General features: G+C 42.5%; 18 non-coding genes and 13 pseudogenes across 18 annotated transcripts in view; all 31 read left to right on the forward strand.

Moving 5' to 3' along the window:
- The first annotated feature begins 5321 nt into the window (after window positions 1-5321).
- Window positions 5322-5440, forward strand: LOC132994726 (5S ribosomal RNA). The gene has a single exon (XR_009676747.1). It is a non-coding gene; the product is annotated as a 5S ribosomal RNA (ribosomal RNA).
- Window positions 5441-5562: 122 nt separating this feature from the next.
- LOC132994898 (5S ribosomal RNA) lies at window positions 5563-5681 on the forward strand. The gene has a single exon (XR_009676911.1). It is a non-coding gene; the product is annotated as a 5S ribosomal RNA (ribosomal RNA).
- A 122-nt stretch (window positions 5682-5803) lies between these two features.
- LOC132994836 (5S ribosomal RNA) lies at window positions 5804-5922 on the forward strand. Its single transcript, XR_009676852.1, has one exon. It is a non-coding gene; the product is annotated as a 5S ribosomal RNA (ribosomal RNA).
- Window positions 5923-6044: 122 nt separating this feature from the next.
- On the forward strand, window positions 6045-6163 carry LOC132994737 (5S ribosomal RNA). Its single transcript, XR_009676758.1, has one exon. It is a non-coding gene; the product is annotated as a 5S ribosomal RNA (ribosomal RNA).
- A 122-nt stretch (window positions 6164-6285) lies between these two features.
- LOC132994741 (5S ribosomal RNA) lies at window positions 6286-6404 on the forward strand. Its single transcript, XR_009676762.1, has one exon. It is a non-coding gene; the product is annotated as a 5S ribosomal RNA (ribosomal RNA).
- Window positions 6405-6526: 122 nt separating this feature from the next.
- Window positions 6527-6635, forward strand: LOC132995213 (5S ribosomal RNA; annotated as a pseudogene).
- A 122-nt stretch (window positions 6636-6757) lies between these two features.
- LOC132994779 (5S ribosomal RNA) lies at window positions 6758-6876 on the forward strand. Its single transcript, XR_009676798.1, has one exon. It is a non-coding gene; the product is annotated as a 5S ribosomal RNA (ribosomal RNA).
- Window positions 6877-6997: 121 nt separating this feature from the next.
- LOC132994837 (5S ribosomal RNA) lies at window positions 6998-7116 on the forward strand. The gene has a single exon (XR_009676853.1). It is a non-coding gene; the product is annotated as a 5S ribosomal RNA (ribosomal RNA).
- Window positions 7117-7238: 122 nt separating this feature from the next.
- On the forward strand, window positions 7239-7347 carry LOC132994980 (5S ribosomal RNA; annotated as a pseudogene).
- Window positions 7348-7469: 122 nt separating this feature from the next.
- Window positions 7470-7588, forward strand: LOC132994742 (5S ribosomal RNA). The gene has a single exon (XR_009676763.1). It is a non-coding gene; the product is annotated as a 5S ribosomal RNA (ribosomal RNA).
- A 122-nt stretch (window positions 7589-7710) lies between these two features.
- LOC132994689 (5S ribosomal RNA) lies at window positions 7711-7819 on the forward strand (annotated as a pseudogene).
- A 122-nt stretch (window positions 7820-7941) lies between these two features.
- Window positions 7942-8060, forward strand: LOC132994858 (5S ribosomal RNA). Its single transcript, XR_009676874.1, has one exon. It is a non-coding gene; the product is annotated as a 5S ribosomal RNA (ribosomal RNA).
- A 121-nt stretch (window positions 8061-8181) lies between these two features.
- LOC132995004 (5S ribosomal RNA) lies at window positions 8182-8300 on the forward strand (annotated as a pseudogene).
- Window positions 8301-8422: 122 nt separating this feature from the next.
- On the forward strand, window positions 8423-8541 carry LOC132994748 (5S ribosomal RNA). The gene has a single exon (XR_009676769.1). It is a non-coding gene; the product is annotated as a 5S ribosomal RNA (ribosomal RNA).
- Window positions 8542-8662: 121 nt separating this feature from the next.
- On the forward strand, window positions 8663-8782 carry LOC132995127 (5S ribosomal RNA; annotated as a pseudogene).
- A 122-nt stretch (window positions 8783-8904) lies between these two features.
- Window positions 8905-9013, forward strand: LOC132995126 (5S ribosomal RNA; annotated as a pseudogene).
- Window positions 9014-9136: 123 nt separating this feature from the next.
- LOC132995116 (5S ribosomal RNA) lies at window positions 9137-9256 on the forward strand (annotated as a pseudogene).
- Window positions 9257-9378: 122 nt separating this feature from the next.
- On the forward strand, window positions 9379-9498 carry LOC132995022 (5S ribosomal RNA; annotated as a pseudogene).
- Window positions 9499-9621: 123 nt separating this feature from the next.
- Window positions 9622-9730, forward strand: LOC132995162 (5S ribosomal RNA; annotated as a pseudogene).
- A 123-nt stretch (window positions 9731-9853) lies between these two features.
- Window positions 9854-9972, forward strand: LOC132994922 (5S ribosomal RNA). Its single transcript, XR_009676934.1, has one exon. It is a non-coding gene; the product is annotated as a 5S ribosomal RNA (ribosomal RNA).
- A 118-nt stretch (window positions 9973-10090) lies between these two features.
- On the forward strand, window positions 10091-10209 carry LOC132995222 (5S ribosomal RNA). Its single transcript, XR_009677002.1, has one exon. It is a non-coding gene; the product is annotated as a 5S ribosomal RNA (ribosomal RNA).
- A 121-nt stretch (window positions 10210-10330) lies between these two features.
- On the forward strand, window positions 10331-10439 carry LOC132995185 (5S ribosomal RNA; annotated as a pseudogene).
- Window positions 10440-10561: 122 nt separating this feature from the next.
- Window positions 10562-10670, forward strand: LOC132994965 (5S ribosomal RNA; annotated as a pseudogene).
- Window positions 10671-10791: 121 nt separating this feature from the next.
- On the forward strand, window positions 10792-10910 carry LOC132994814 (5S ribosomal RNA). The gene has a single exon (XR_009676831.1). It is a non-coding gene; the product is annotated as a 5S ribosomal RNA (ribosomal RNA).
- Window positions 10911-11032: 122 nt separating this feature from the next.
- LOC132995166 (5S ribosomal RNA) lies at window positions 11033-11151 on the forward strand. Its single transcript, XR_009676996.1, has one exon. It is a non-coding gene; the product is annotated as a 5S ribosomal RNA (ribosomal RNA).
- Window positions 11152-11273: 122 nt separating this feature from the next.
- LOC132995148 (5S ribosomal RNA) lies at window positions 11274-11382 on the forward strand (annotated as a pseudogene).
- A 120-nt stretch (window positions 11383-11502) lies between these two features.
- Window positions 11503-11621, forward strand: LOC132994762 (5S ribosomal RNA). Its single transcript, XR_009676782.1, has one exon. It is a non-coding gene; the product is annotated as a 5S ribosomal RNA (ribosomal RNA).
- Window positions 11622-11742: 121 nt separating this feature from the next.
- Window positions 11743-11861, forward strand: LOC132994730 (5S ribosomal RNA). Its single transcript, XR_009676751.1, has one exon. It is a non-coding gene; the product is annotated as a 5S ribosomal RNA (ribosomal RNA).
- A 122-nt stretch (window positions 11862-11983) lies between these two features.
- LOC132994990 (5S ribosomal RNA) lies at window positions 11984-12102 on the forward strand (annotated as a pseudogene).
- A 121-nt stretch (window positions 12103-12223) lies between these two features.
- LOC132994866 (5S ribosomal RNA) lies at window positions 12224-12342 on the forward strand. Its single transcript, XR_009676881.1, has one exon. It is a non-coding gene; the product is annotated as a 5S ribosomal RNA (ribosomal RNA).
- A 121-nt stretch (window positions 12343-12463) lies between these two features.
- The window catches only part of LOC132995062 (5S ribosomal RNA), a 119-nt gene continuing 82 nt past the window's right edge, over window positions 12464-12500 (forward strand). Inside the window, exon 1 of the ribosomal RNA XR_009676987.1 lies at window positions 12464-12500. This exon is cut by the window's right edge and continues 82 nt beyond it. This is a non-coding gene — a ribosomal RNA (5S ribosomal RNA).

Consider the following 12500-nt stretch of genomic DNA (forward strand, 5'->3'; position numbering starts at 1 on the left):
TGCCAGCGTATATCACAGATGAAGAAATAGTTTGGAAGCTGACGGGATGGGGAGTGAAACCGACATCACCAATAAAACGCAGAATGTGGCCTGGAACAATGATAGCTGACGGAACGAGGTTTGTCCGGGTCAGATTTAATGACCAGGTACAGTCACTCCCTTACTCCACAAAGTTTAACACTGTGATGGGGAACGAATACTTTAGAGTAATACATGATAGACAACAAAAAGTGTGCAGGATGTGCATCCAGCCAGGACACATCCTGAGAGAGTGTCCAGAATTTATGTGCCACAACTGTGGGGTGCAGGGACACTTTGCGCGAGAGTGCAGCGCGAACAGCACAAAATGCACAAACTGTAAAAAAAGAGAAAATGAATGTGAGTGTGAGAACGGAGAGGAAAGCAAGAACGAGGTGGAGGAGGTGTACGAGGATGAAGACGAGGCGGAGGAGGTGTACGAGGAGGAGGCGGAGGAGAAGGAGGTGATCGGAGCAAGCAGGAAGGAGATCAGAGAAGACGAGAACAGTGACGGAGAAATGGAGCAGAGCGGAGAGAGCGGAGGAGAACGGGCGTCAGAGTGCGAGCTGGAGACGCCGGAGCTGGCTGGAGAGGGAGGACAGCAGAAGCAGCGAAAAACGAGCGAGAGAGGGAAAAAAGGAGACGGAAGGGACGTGGCAGAAGACCCGGGGGTAAGCATGAGCACAGAGGGGAGGGAGATGCCTGAGAGTGGTGTTGGACAGGCGGGAGGGAGAAAAATCACGCTAAATAATACGGGTAAAAGCACCAGTCCCAATGAAACGGACAGCGAAATGGATGTGAGTGAACTGGCGAGTGCGCAAAAAAGACTAAGTCTTGGACAACGAAAAAAGTTGGTGAAAAAATTGAAATGTAAGGACTGACAATAACCCCTGTAAATCCGTTTTTTTTGTTTTTATTTTTATGATAATGGCCTTTAATTTATTTTCGATAAACGTGAATGGACTAAGGAACAAAGAAAAAAGACATGCGATTCTTTCCTTGCAGAATGACGTTTTGTGCCTGCAGGAGACCAGGTGGGATGATTCCCTGGTGGAAGACATAAAAAAAGACTTTGTGGGCCATATTTTCTGCTCCAATGGCACGTCGAGGGCGAGAGGAGTGGCGGTTTTAGTCAAAACGGGTCGGGTAACAGGGGTAAATTTGGTTTATGGAGACAAAGAAGGAAGAATAATAGTAATAGACTGTGTGTATGAAACGAAAAATATAAGAATCATAAATATATATGCACCGAATGGAGAAAAAGAAAGGAAAACATTCTTCATTGCAATAAGCAAATGGTGGGAAAGGAATTGTATAATAATCGGTGACTTTAATGTGGCGATGACACCCACCGATGTGTCAAAAAATAATGTGTTTAAGGGGGATGTGAGCAGGGGGACACTTAAAGATATAATGATAACGAAACAATGCATTGATATTTGGAGATTGCTACATCCATGGGAGAGGGTGTTCTCCAGGAGACAAATTGTACTGAATAGATTAAAACAATCTAGAATAGATTATGCTTTGGTGACATGCGAGGTAGTGAGGTGGATTAAAGAAGTTGAATATAAAACTAATATGTGGAGCGATCACGCTGGAATAGAAATCACGTTTAGAAAAGAAACGAATGTACGTAAAGGAGGGATATGGTGCTTTAATGCAAGCTTGCTGGATGATGGAATGTTTGTGAAAAGTATGGAAAGATTGTTGAATGATGTGGGATATGAGTGGAATGAGAGTGAAGATATGAATGTGTGGTGGGATAGTGTAAAAGTCAGAATTAAAAAAAAGTGTATCAATTATAGTAAAGAGAAAAAGTGGAGAGAAAATAGAAAGGAAGAGAATTTGAGAAAACAACTAAGTGAGGAAATAGCATCGCTTGACAGTGTAGATAATGTAAATGTCGAAAAATACATACATTTAAAAGAACAGTTGGGAGTGATTGAACTTAAAAAGAGTAGGGGTGCAGCCATTAGGAGTAAAATACAATATATGTATGAGGGGGAGAGGAGTACAGCCTTTTTTTTAGGTCTGGAAAAACAAAAACAAAAAAGAACAGAAATAAACGAATTATTAAATGAAGCAGGTAAAAGTGTGACAGATAAAAAGGGAATTTTAGAAATAGTAAAGGGCTATTATGAAAGCCTGTTTTCGAGACAGGAGTGTGATAGCGTGAGTGTGAACAGAGCTTTGGGTGCCTTAAAGAAAAAACTAAGCGAGGACGATAAAATGTGGTGTGATTGTGAGTTTACAGAGGGAGAAATCAGAAGTGCTTTAGAGGGGTTAAACAAAAACAAAAGTCCTGGGAGCGATGGCCTAACTGCGGAATTCTACCAAGCTTTCAAAGAGCAGCTGGTGCCCTTGGTGAACAAATTGAGTAAATATATGGAAAAAGTGAAACATATACCAAAAAGTTTAGGGGAAGGGGTGGTTACTATTTTTTACAAAAACAAGGGGGACAATAAAAATCTGGACAACTACAGACCAATCAGCCTACTCAACACAGACTACAAAATCATAGCGAAAACAATAGCCAATAGAATCAGGGAGGTAATAGGAACAATCATAGAACAAACACAATCATACAGTATACCAAACAGAGACATAGCAGACTCAATCATTTCAATAAAACAGACGGTCAGGGATATGGAAGGGGAGGGGGGAATATGGCTAGGGATTGATTTAAATAAAGCTTTTGACAGAGTAGATCACGGGTTCATGGGGAAGGTGTTAGAGAAGTTTGGATTCGGGGAGAGAATGAGAGAATGGATAAATATGTTGTATACAGGAGCGGAAAGCAAGATAAAATGTAACGGGGAACTAACTGATTCTTTTAAAATATCAAGGTCAGTGAGACAAGGATGTCCGATGTCAGCGCTGTTGTACAGCTTGGTAGCAGAGCCGCTGGCAGCACTGATATCGGAAGACGTAAACATAAAAGGTATAGGTAAGGAAAACGTAAAAATAATACAGTATGCAGATGACGTGAATATAATGGTAAAAGGAGAGGAGGATATAGAATTGATATTAAAACATGTACAAACTTATGAAAGAGCATCTGGGGCAAAAGTAAATGAAAATAAGTCAGAAATTATGTTACTAGGTAAGGAATCCAATCTAGTTAATAAGTGGGGATTTAAAACGGTGTGTGAGAGAAGAAAAGTGTTGGGAGTGAATATGGGGAAAAATGAGAATGAATGTGATGATGTAACATGGAAAGAGGTGGTGGGTAAAATTAAAAAAACATTGAATTTGTGGAAAGCGAGGGGTCTATTGTTGAGAGGAAGGGTAGCCGTAACAAATGCTCTCGTGTTGTCCAAAGTGAATCATGCGCTGAGTACTTGTACGCTTCCGGACTGGGCCTTTAAGGAGATTTCAAAGACCATTAGGGACTTTATTTGGAAAAACAAAGCAGCGAGTATAGCTCACAAAACAATAATAGGGGCTAAAGATCAGGGGGGGCTAGCTTTGATTGATTTACTTACAAAAAAAGTAGCACTAAGAGTCAAATTGATAGGCAAATTTATGGACCAGAACCAGAACGTAGTTTGGAAAAACCACTTCAAACAATATCTGTGCAGTTTTGGACTCTACAACGAGGACAACCTGTACCAGATCAATAACCCGGATTCATTTAAACACTTGCCACGGTTTTTCCAGGAAGTACTCAGTGCGTGGTATCAGGTTTCATCCTGGACTGTACCAGAGTGCGGAACGAGAGGGTCAGTGCTACGACTGCCCTTCCTCTCGAGCCCGTATTTTAAAAATGGGGAGAGGGTAATTAAGTGTGAAGCTATGTCGAAAGCGGGATATATTAGAATAAGGGATTTACTGAACTGTGGGGGGGATTTTGATTTACAAATGGTGGTGAGGGGTTTAAAAAATAAAGGGTGTGTGTGCAGAAAGGATGTGATTGAGAGAGTGTTTGCAAATGTAAAATTGTCTTTGTCGAGCGAATGGGAAAAATTAATCAAAGAGAAGGAGGGAGTGATGCAGGACGATGTGGGGGGGATCTCCCTGTGCCTAGGGGAGAAGAAACACAACATTACAGATGTCACTACAAAAATTTGGTATAGGTGCGCAATCACACATAGAATACAGAAACCCACATCCGAAGTAAAATGGACAGACACATACCCGGACATAACAAGCAACATGATATGGAAGAACATTAACATTCCGCATACACCACATGCAATATTTGACCTAGATTTCAAACTGAGGCACAGGAGGATCTTCACCTGCATCGTCCTGCATCAGATCCATAAGGAGAGGTATGAAAGAAAGTGTTGTGTATGTGAAAGTACGGATGAGGATTTAATACATTTGTTTGTTACGTGTGGGGAATTGGTTTATTTTTGGGGAAAAATAAGAGAAAAGTTGGGGAAATGCAGTAAGAATGAGTGTTGGAATGAAAGGGGGTGGGAATTGTCGGTGTTGTTGGGGGTGGGAACAAAACAAAAAAATCACAATGTAATGAATATAATTTTGGCTTTTGCAAGAAAAGCGGTTTTTAACAGAAGGAATTATGCACTGTATGAAAGTAAGAAAATGAATGTGTGGAGAATGTTTGTGAATGAATGGAAAGCACATCTTAAATTGTTGTACATAGCGAATGAGAGTGAGTTTGTGAGAATGTTTGTGGAAGGTGCGAATGTGTGTAGAGTAAATGAGGAGGGAATTATGTGGGATGTCTAAATTATTTTGATTTTGTTTTTTTTGGTACGAGGGCTTCTTTTTTGGTCATGGGGAAAATGGGTGATTTGATTTGGTGTTTTTTTTTTTCTCAGTGATTTTTTGAGAATACTGTGGGGTTTTTGTATGTTTTTGTGGTTTGTTTTCAGAGGGGTGTTTGCTTTGGGGGAGGGACTCAGAAGAGTTGTCATGAGTTGGGGGTATCAGGGGTGGTTTGAGTTTTTTTTCCTGATGCTATGTTTTTATTGTTTTTAGGGTTCCGTTTGCGTCAGAGGGGAGGTTTAATTTAGAGGGTGTATGTATTGTAATAGCATTTGTTATAAATGATGTGAAAGAATTATAAATGTTTTTGTAATTTTGATAACAAAAGATAAAAAAAAAAAAAAAACACGCCCGCTCTCGTCCGATCTCGGAAGCTAAGCAGGGTCGGGCCTGGTTAGTACTTGGATGGGAGACCGCCTGGGAATACCAGGTGCTGTAAGCTTTTTCATTTTTTTTGATCATATGTTTTTTTTATCATATAGAGACATATTCACATGTCCAAAAATTCAGCCAGAATCAAGGGCATGACATCTTTAAAAGGCCCCTCTCTGCACACAATAATGGCTTACGGCCATACCACCCTGAACACGCCCGATCTCGTCCGATCTCGGAAGCTAAGCAGGGTCGGGCCTGGTTAGTACTTGGATGGGAGACCGCCTGGGAATACCAGGTGCTGTAAGCTTTTTCATTTTTTTTGATCATATGTTTTTTTTTATCATATAGAGACATATTCACATGTCCAAAAATTCAGCCAGAATCAAGGGCATGACATCTTTAAAAGGCCCCTTTCTGCACACAATAATGACTTACGGCCATACCACCCTGAACACGCCCGCTCTCGTCCGATCTCGGAAGCTAAGCAGGGTCAGGCCTGGTTAGTACTTGGATGGGAGACCGCCTGGGAATACCAGGTGCTGTAAGCTTTTTCATTTTTTTTTGATCATATGTTTTTTTTATCATATAGAGACATATTCACATGTCCAAAAATTCAGCCAGAATCAAGGGCATGACATCTTTAAAAGGCCCCTCTCTGCACACAATAATGGCTTACGGCCATACCACCCTGAACACGCCTGATCTCATCCGATCTCGGAAGCTAAGCAGGGTATGGCCTGGTTAGTACCTGGATGGGAGACCGCCTGGGAATACCAGGTGCTGTAAGTTTTTTCATTTTTTTGATCATATGTTTTTTTTTTATCATATAGAGACATATTCACATGTCCAAAAATTCAGCCAGAATCAAGGGCATGACATCTTTAAAAGGCCCCTTTCTGCATACAATAATGGCTTACGGCCATACCACCCTGAACACGCCCGATCTCGTCCGATCTCGGAAGCTAAGCAGGGTCGGGCCTGGTTAGTACTTGGATGGGAGACCGCCTGGGAATACCAGGTGCTGTAAGCTTTTTCCTTTTTTTTGATCATATGTTTTTTTTTATCATATAGAGACATATTCACATGTCCAAAAATTCAGCCAGAATCAAGGGCATGACATCTTTAAAAGGCCCCTGTCTGCACACAATAATGGCTTACGGCCATACCACCCTGAACACGCCTGATCTCGTCCGATCTCGGAAGCTAAGCAGGGTAGGGCCTGGTTAGTACTTGGATGGGAGACCGCCTGGGAATACCAGGTGCTGTAAGTTTTTTCATTTTTTTGATCATATGTTTTTTTTTTATCATATAGAGAAATATTCACATGTCCAAAAATTCAGCCAGAATCAAGGGCATGACATCTTTAAAAGGCCCCTTTCTGCATACAATAATGGCTTAAGGACATACCACCCTGAACTCGTCCGATCTCGGAAGCTAAGCAGGGTCGGGCCTGGTTAGTACTTGGATGGGAGACCGCCTGGGAATACCAGACGCTGTAAGCTTTTTCATTTTTTTGATCATATGTTTTTTTTTTATCATATAGAGACATATTCACATGTCCAAAAATTCAGCCAGAATCAAGGGCATGACATCTTTAAAAGGCCCCTTTCTGCACACAATAATGGCTTACGGCCATACCACCCTGAACACGCCCGCTCTCGTCCGATCTCGGAAGCTAAGCAGGGTCGGGCCTGGTTAGTACTTGGATGGGAGACCGCCTGGGAATACCAGGTGCTGTAAGCTTTTTCATTTTTTTTGATCATATGTTTTTTTTATCATATAGAGACATATTCACATGTCCAAAAATTCAGCCAGAATCAAGGGCATGACATCTTTAAAAGGCCCCTCTCTGCACACAATAATGGCTTACGGCCATACCACCCTGAACACGCCTGATCTCATCCGATCTCGGAAGCTAAGCAGGGTATGGCCTGGTTAGTACCTGGATGGGAGACCGCCTGGGAATACCAGGTGCTGTAAGTTTTTTCATTTTTTTGATCATATGTTTTTTTTTTATCATATAGAGACATATTCACATGTCCAAAAATTCAGCCAGAATCAAGGGCATGACATCTTTAAAAGGCCCCTTTCTGCATACAATAATGGCTTACGGCCATACCACCCTGAACTCGTCCGATCTCGGAAGCTAAGCAGGGTCGGGCCTGGTTAGTACTTGGATGGGAGACCGCCTGGGAATACCAGGTGCTGTAAGCTTTTTCCTTTTTTTTGATCATATGTTTTTTTTTATCATATAGAGACATATTCACATGTCCAAAAATTCAGCCAGAATCAAGGGCATGACATCTTTAAAAGGCCCCTGTCTGCACACAATAATGGCTTACGGCCATACCACCCTGAACACGCCTGATCTCGTCCGATCTCGGAAGCTAAGCAGGGTAGGGCCTGGTTAGTACTTGGATGGGAGACCGCCTGGGAATACCAGGTGCTGTAAGTTTTTTCATTTTTTTGATCATATGTTTTTTTTTTATCATATAGAGACATATTCACATGTCCAAAAATTCAGCCAGAATCAAGGGCATGACATCTTTAAAAGGCCCCTTTCTGCATACAATAATGGCTTAAGGACATACCACACTGAACTCGTCCGATCTCGGAAGCTAAGCAGGGTCGGGCCTGGTTAGTACTTGGATGGGAGACCGCCTGGGAATACCAGACGCTGTAAGCTTTTTCATTTTTTTGATCATATGTTTTTTTTTTATCATATAGAGACATATTCACATGTCCAAAAATTTAGCCAGAATCAAGGGCATGACATCTTTAAAGGGCCCCTTTCTGCACACAATAATGGCTTACGGCCATACCGCCCTGAACACGCCCGATCTCGTCTGATCTCGGAAGCTATGCAGGGTTGGGCCTGGTTAGTACTTGGATGGGAGACCGCCTGGGAATACCAGGTGATGTAAGCTTTTTCATTTTTTTGATCATATGTTTTTTTTTATCATATAGAGACATATTCACATGTCCAAAAATTCAGCCAGAATCAAGAGCATGACATCTTTAAAAGGCCCCTTTCTGCACACAATAATGGCTTACAGCCATACCACCCTTAACACGCCCGATCTCGCCCGATCTCGGAAACTAAGTAGGGTCGTGCCTGGTTAGTACTTGGATGGGAGACAGCCTGGGAATACCAGGTGCTGTAAGCTTTTTCATTTTGTTTGATCATATGTTTTTTTTTATCATATAGAGACATATTCACATGTCCAAAAATTCAGCCAGAATCAAGGGCATGACATCTTTAAAAGGCCCCTTTCTGCGCCCAATAATGGCTTACGGCCATACCACCCTGAACACGCCCGATCTCGTCCGATCTCGGAAGCTAAGCAGGGTCGGGCCTGGTTAGTACTTGGATGGGAGACCGCCTGGGAATACCAGGTGCTGTAAGCTTTTTCATTTTTTTTGATCATATGTTTTTTTTATCATATAGAGACATATTCACATGTCCAAAAATTCAGCCAGAATCAAGGGCATGACATCTTTAAAAGGCCCCTTTCTGCACACAATAATGGCTTACGGTCATACCACGCTGAACTCGTCCGATCTCGTCCGATCTCGGAAACTAAGCAGGGTCGTGCCTGGTTAGTACTTGGATGGGAGACCGCCTGTGGAATACCAGATGCTGTAAGCTGTTTCATTTTTTTGATCATGTGTTTTTTTTTTATCATAGAGAGACATATTCACATGTCCAAAAATTCAGCCAGAATCAAGGGCATGACATCTTTAAAAGGCCCCTTTCTGCATACAATAATGGCTTAAGGACATACCACCCTGAACTCGTCCGATCTCGGAAGCTAAGCAGGGTCGGGCCTGGTTAGTACTTGGATGGGAGACCGCCTGGGAATACCAGGTGCTGTAAGCTTTTTAATTTTTTTTGATCATATGATTTTTTTTGATCATATAGAGACATATTCACATGTCCAAAAATTCAACCAGAATCAAGGGCATGACATCTTTAAAAGGCCCCTTTCTGCACACAATAATGGCTTACGGTCATACCACCCTGAACTCGTCCGATCTCGTCCGATCTCGGAAACTAACCAGGGTAGTGCCTGGTTAGTACTTGGATGGGAGACCGCCTGTGGAATACCAGATGCTGTAAGCTGTTTAATTTTTTTGATCATGTGTTTTTTTTTTATCATAGAGAGACATATTCACATGTCCAAAAATTCAGCCAGAATCAAGGGCATGACATCTTTAAAAGGCCCCTTTCTGCACACAATAATGGCTTACGGCCATACCACCCTGAACACGCCCGATCTCGTCCGATCTCGGAAGCTATGCAGGGTCGGGATTCGTTAGTACTTGGATGGGAGACCGCCTGTGGAATACCAAATGCTGTAAGCTGTTTCATTTTTTTGATCATATGTTTTTTTTTTTATCATATAGAGACATATTCACATGTCCAAAAATTCAGCCAGAATCAAGGGCATGACATCTTTAAAAGGCCCCTTTCTGCACACAATAATGGCTTACGGCCAAACCACCCTGAACTCGTCCGATCTTGGAAGCTAAGCAGGGTCGGGCCTGGTTAGTACTTGGATGGGAGACCGCCTGGGAATACCAGACGCTGTAAGCTTTTTTTATTTTTTTGATCATATGTTTTTTTTTTATCATAGAGAGACATATTCACATGTCCAAAAATTCAGCCAGAATCAAGGGCATGACATCTTTAAAAGGCCCCTGTCTGCAGACAATAATGGCTTACGGCCATACCACCCTGAACACGCCCGATCTCGTTCGATCTCAGAAGCTAAGCAGGGTCGGGCCTGGTTAGTACTTGGATGGGAGGCCGTCTGGGAATACCAGGTGCTGTAACTTTTTCATTTTTTTGATCTTGTTTTTTTTTATCATATAGAGACATATTCACATGTCCAAAAATTCAGCCAGAATCAAGGGCATGACATCTTTAAAAGGCCCCTGTCTGCACACAATAATGGCTTACGGCCATACCACCCTGAACACGCCTGATCTCGTCCGATCTCGGAAGCTAAGCAGGGTCGGGCCTGGTTAGTACTTGGATGGGAGACCGCCTGGGAATACCAGGTGCTGTAAGCTTTTTCATTTTTTTGATCATATGTTTTTTTTTATCATATAGAGACATATTCACATGTCCAAAAATTCAGCCAGAATCAAGGGCATGATATCTTTAAAAGGCCCCTTTCTGCACACAATAATGCCTTACGTCCATACCACCCTGAACACGCCCGACCTCAGAAGCAAAGCAGGGTCGGGCCTGGTTAATACTTGGATGGGAGACCGCCTGGGAATACCAGGTGCTGTAAGTTTTTTCATTTTTTTGATCATATGTTTTTTTTTTATCATATAGAGACATATTCACATGTCCAAAAATTCAGCCAGAATCAAGGGCATGACATCTTTAAAAGGCACCTTTCTGCACACAATAATGGCTTACGGCCATACCACCCTGAACACGTCCGATCTCGGAAGCTAAGCAGGGTCGGGCCTGGTTAGTACTTGGATGGGAGACCGCCTGGGAATACCAGGTGCTGTAAGCTTTTTCATTTTTTTTGATCATGTGTTTTTTTTATCATATAGAGACATATTCACATGTCCAAAAATTCAGCCAGAATCAAGGGCATGACTTATTTAAAAGGCCCCTCTCTGCACACAATAATGGCTTACGGCCATACCACCCTGAACACGCCTGATCTCATCCGATCTCGGAAGCTAAGCAGGGTAGGGCCTGGTTAGTGCTTGGATGGGAGACCGCCTGGGAATACCAGGTGCTGTAAGTTTTTTCATTTTTTTGATCATATGTTTTTTTTTTATCATATAGAGACATATTCACATGTCCAAAGATTCAGCCAGAATCAAGGGCATGACATCTTTAAAAGGCCCCTTTCTGCATACAATAATGGCTTACGGCCATACCACCCTGAACACGCCCGATCTCGTCTGATCTCGGAAGCTAAGCAGGGTCGGGCCTGGTTAGTACTTGGATGGGAGACCGCCTGGGAATACCAGGTGCTGTAAGCGTTTTCATTTTTTTTGATCATATGTTTTTTTTTATCATATAGAGACATATTCACATGTCCAAAAATTCAGCCAGAATCAAGGGCATGACATCTTTAAAAGGCCCCTATCTGCACACAATAATGGCTTACGGCCATACCACCCTGAACACGCCCGATCTCGGAAGCTAAGCAAGGTCAGGCCTGGTTAGTACTTGAATGGGAGACCGCCAGGGAATACCAGATGCTGTAAGCTTTTTTATTTTTTTGATCATATGTTTTTTTTATCATAGAGAGACATATTCACATGTCCACAAATTCAGCCAGAATCAAGGGCATGACATCTTTAAAAGGCCCCTGTCTGCACACAATAATGGCTTACTGCCATACCACCCTGAACACGCCCGATCTCGTCCGATCTCGGAAGCTAAGCAGGGTCGGGCCTGGATAGTACTTTGATGGGAGACCACCTGGGAATACCAGGTGCTGTAAGCATTTTCATTTTTTTGATCACATGTTTTTTTTTATCATATAGAGACATATTCACATGTCCAAAAATTCAGCCAGAATCAAGGGCATGACATCTTTAAAAGGCCCCTGTCTGCACACAATAATGGCTTATGGCCATACCACCCTGAACACGCCTGATCTCGTCCGATCTCGGAAGCTAAGCAGGGTAGGGCCTGGTTAGTACTTGGATGGGAGACCGCCTGGGAATACCAGGTGCTGTAAGCTTTTTCATTTTTTTGATCATATGTTTTTTTTTTATCATATAGAGACATATTCACATGTCCAAAAATTCAGCCAGAATCAAGGGCATGACATCTTTAAAAGGCCCCTTTCTGCACACAATAACAGCTTACGGCCATACCACCCTTAACACGCCCGATCTCGTCCGATCTCGGAAACTAAGTAGGGTCGTGCCTGGTTAGTACTTGCATGGGAGACCGCCTGGGAATACCAGACGCTGTAAGCTTTTTCATTTTTTTGCTCATATGTTTTTTTTTATCATATAGAGACATATTCACATGTCCAAAAATTCAGCCAGAATCAAGGGCATGACATCTTTAAAAGGCCCCTTTTTGCACACAATAATGGCTTACGGCCATACCACCCTGAACACGCCCGTTCTCGTCCGATCTCAGAAGCTAAGCAGGGTCGGGCCTGGTTAGTACTTGGGTGGGAGACCGCCTGGGAATACCAGGTGCTGTAAGCTTTTTCATTTTTTTTGATCATATGTTTTTTTTATCATATAGAGACATATTCACATGTCCACAAATTCAGCCAGAATCAAGGGCATGACATCTTTAAAAGGCCCCTGTCTGCACACAATAATGGCTTACGGCCATACCACCCTGAACACGCCCGATCTCG

This window comes from Labrus mixtus, chromosome 19 (genome assembly GCF_963584025.1).
Source record: "Labrus mixtus chromosome 19, fLabMix1.1, whole genome shotgun sequence".
NCBI lineage: Eukaryota > Metazoa > Chordata > Actinopteri > Labriformes > Labridae > Labrus > Labrus mixtus.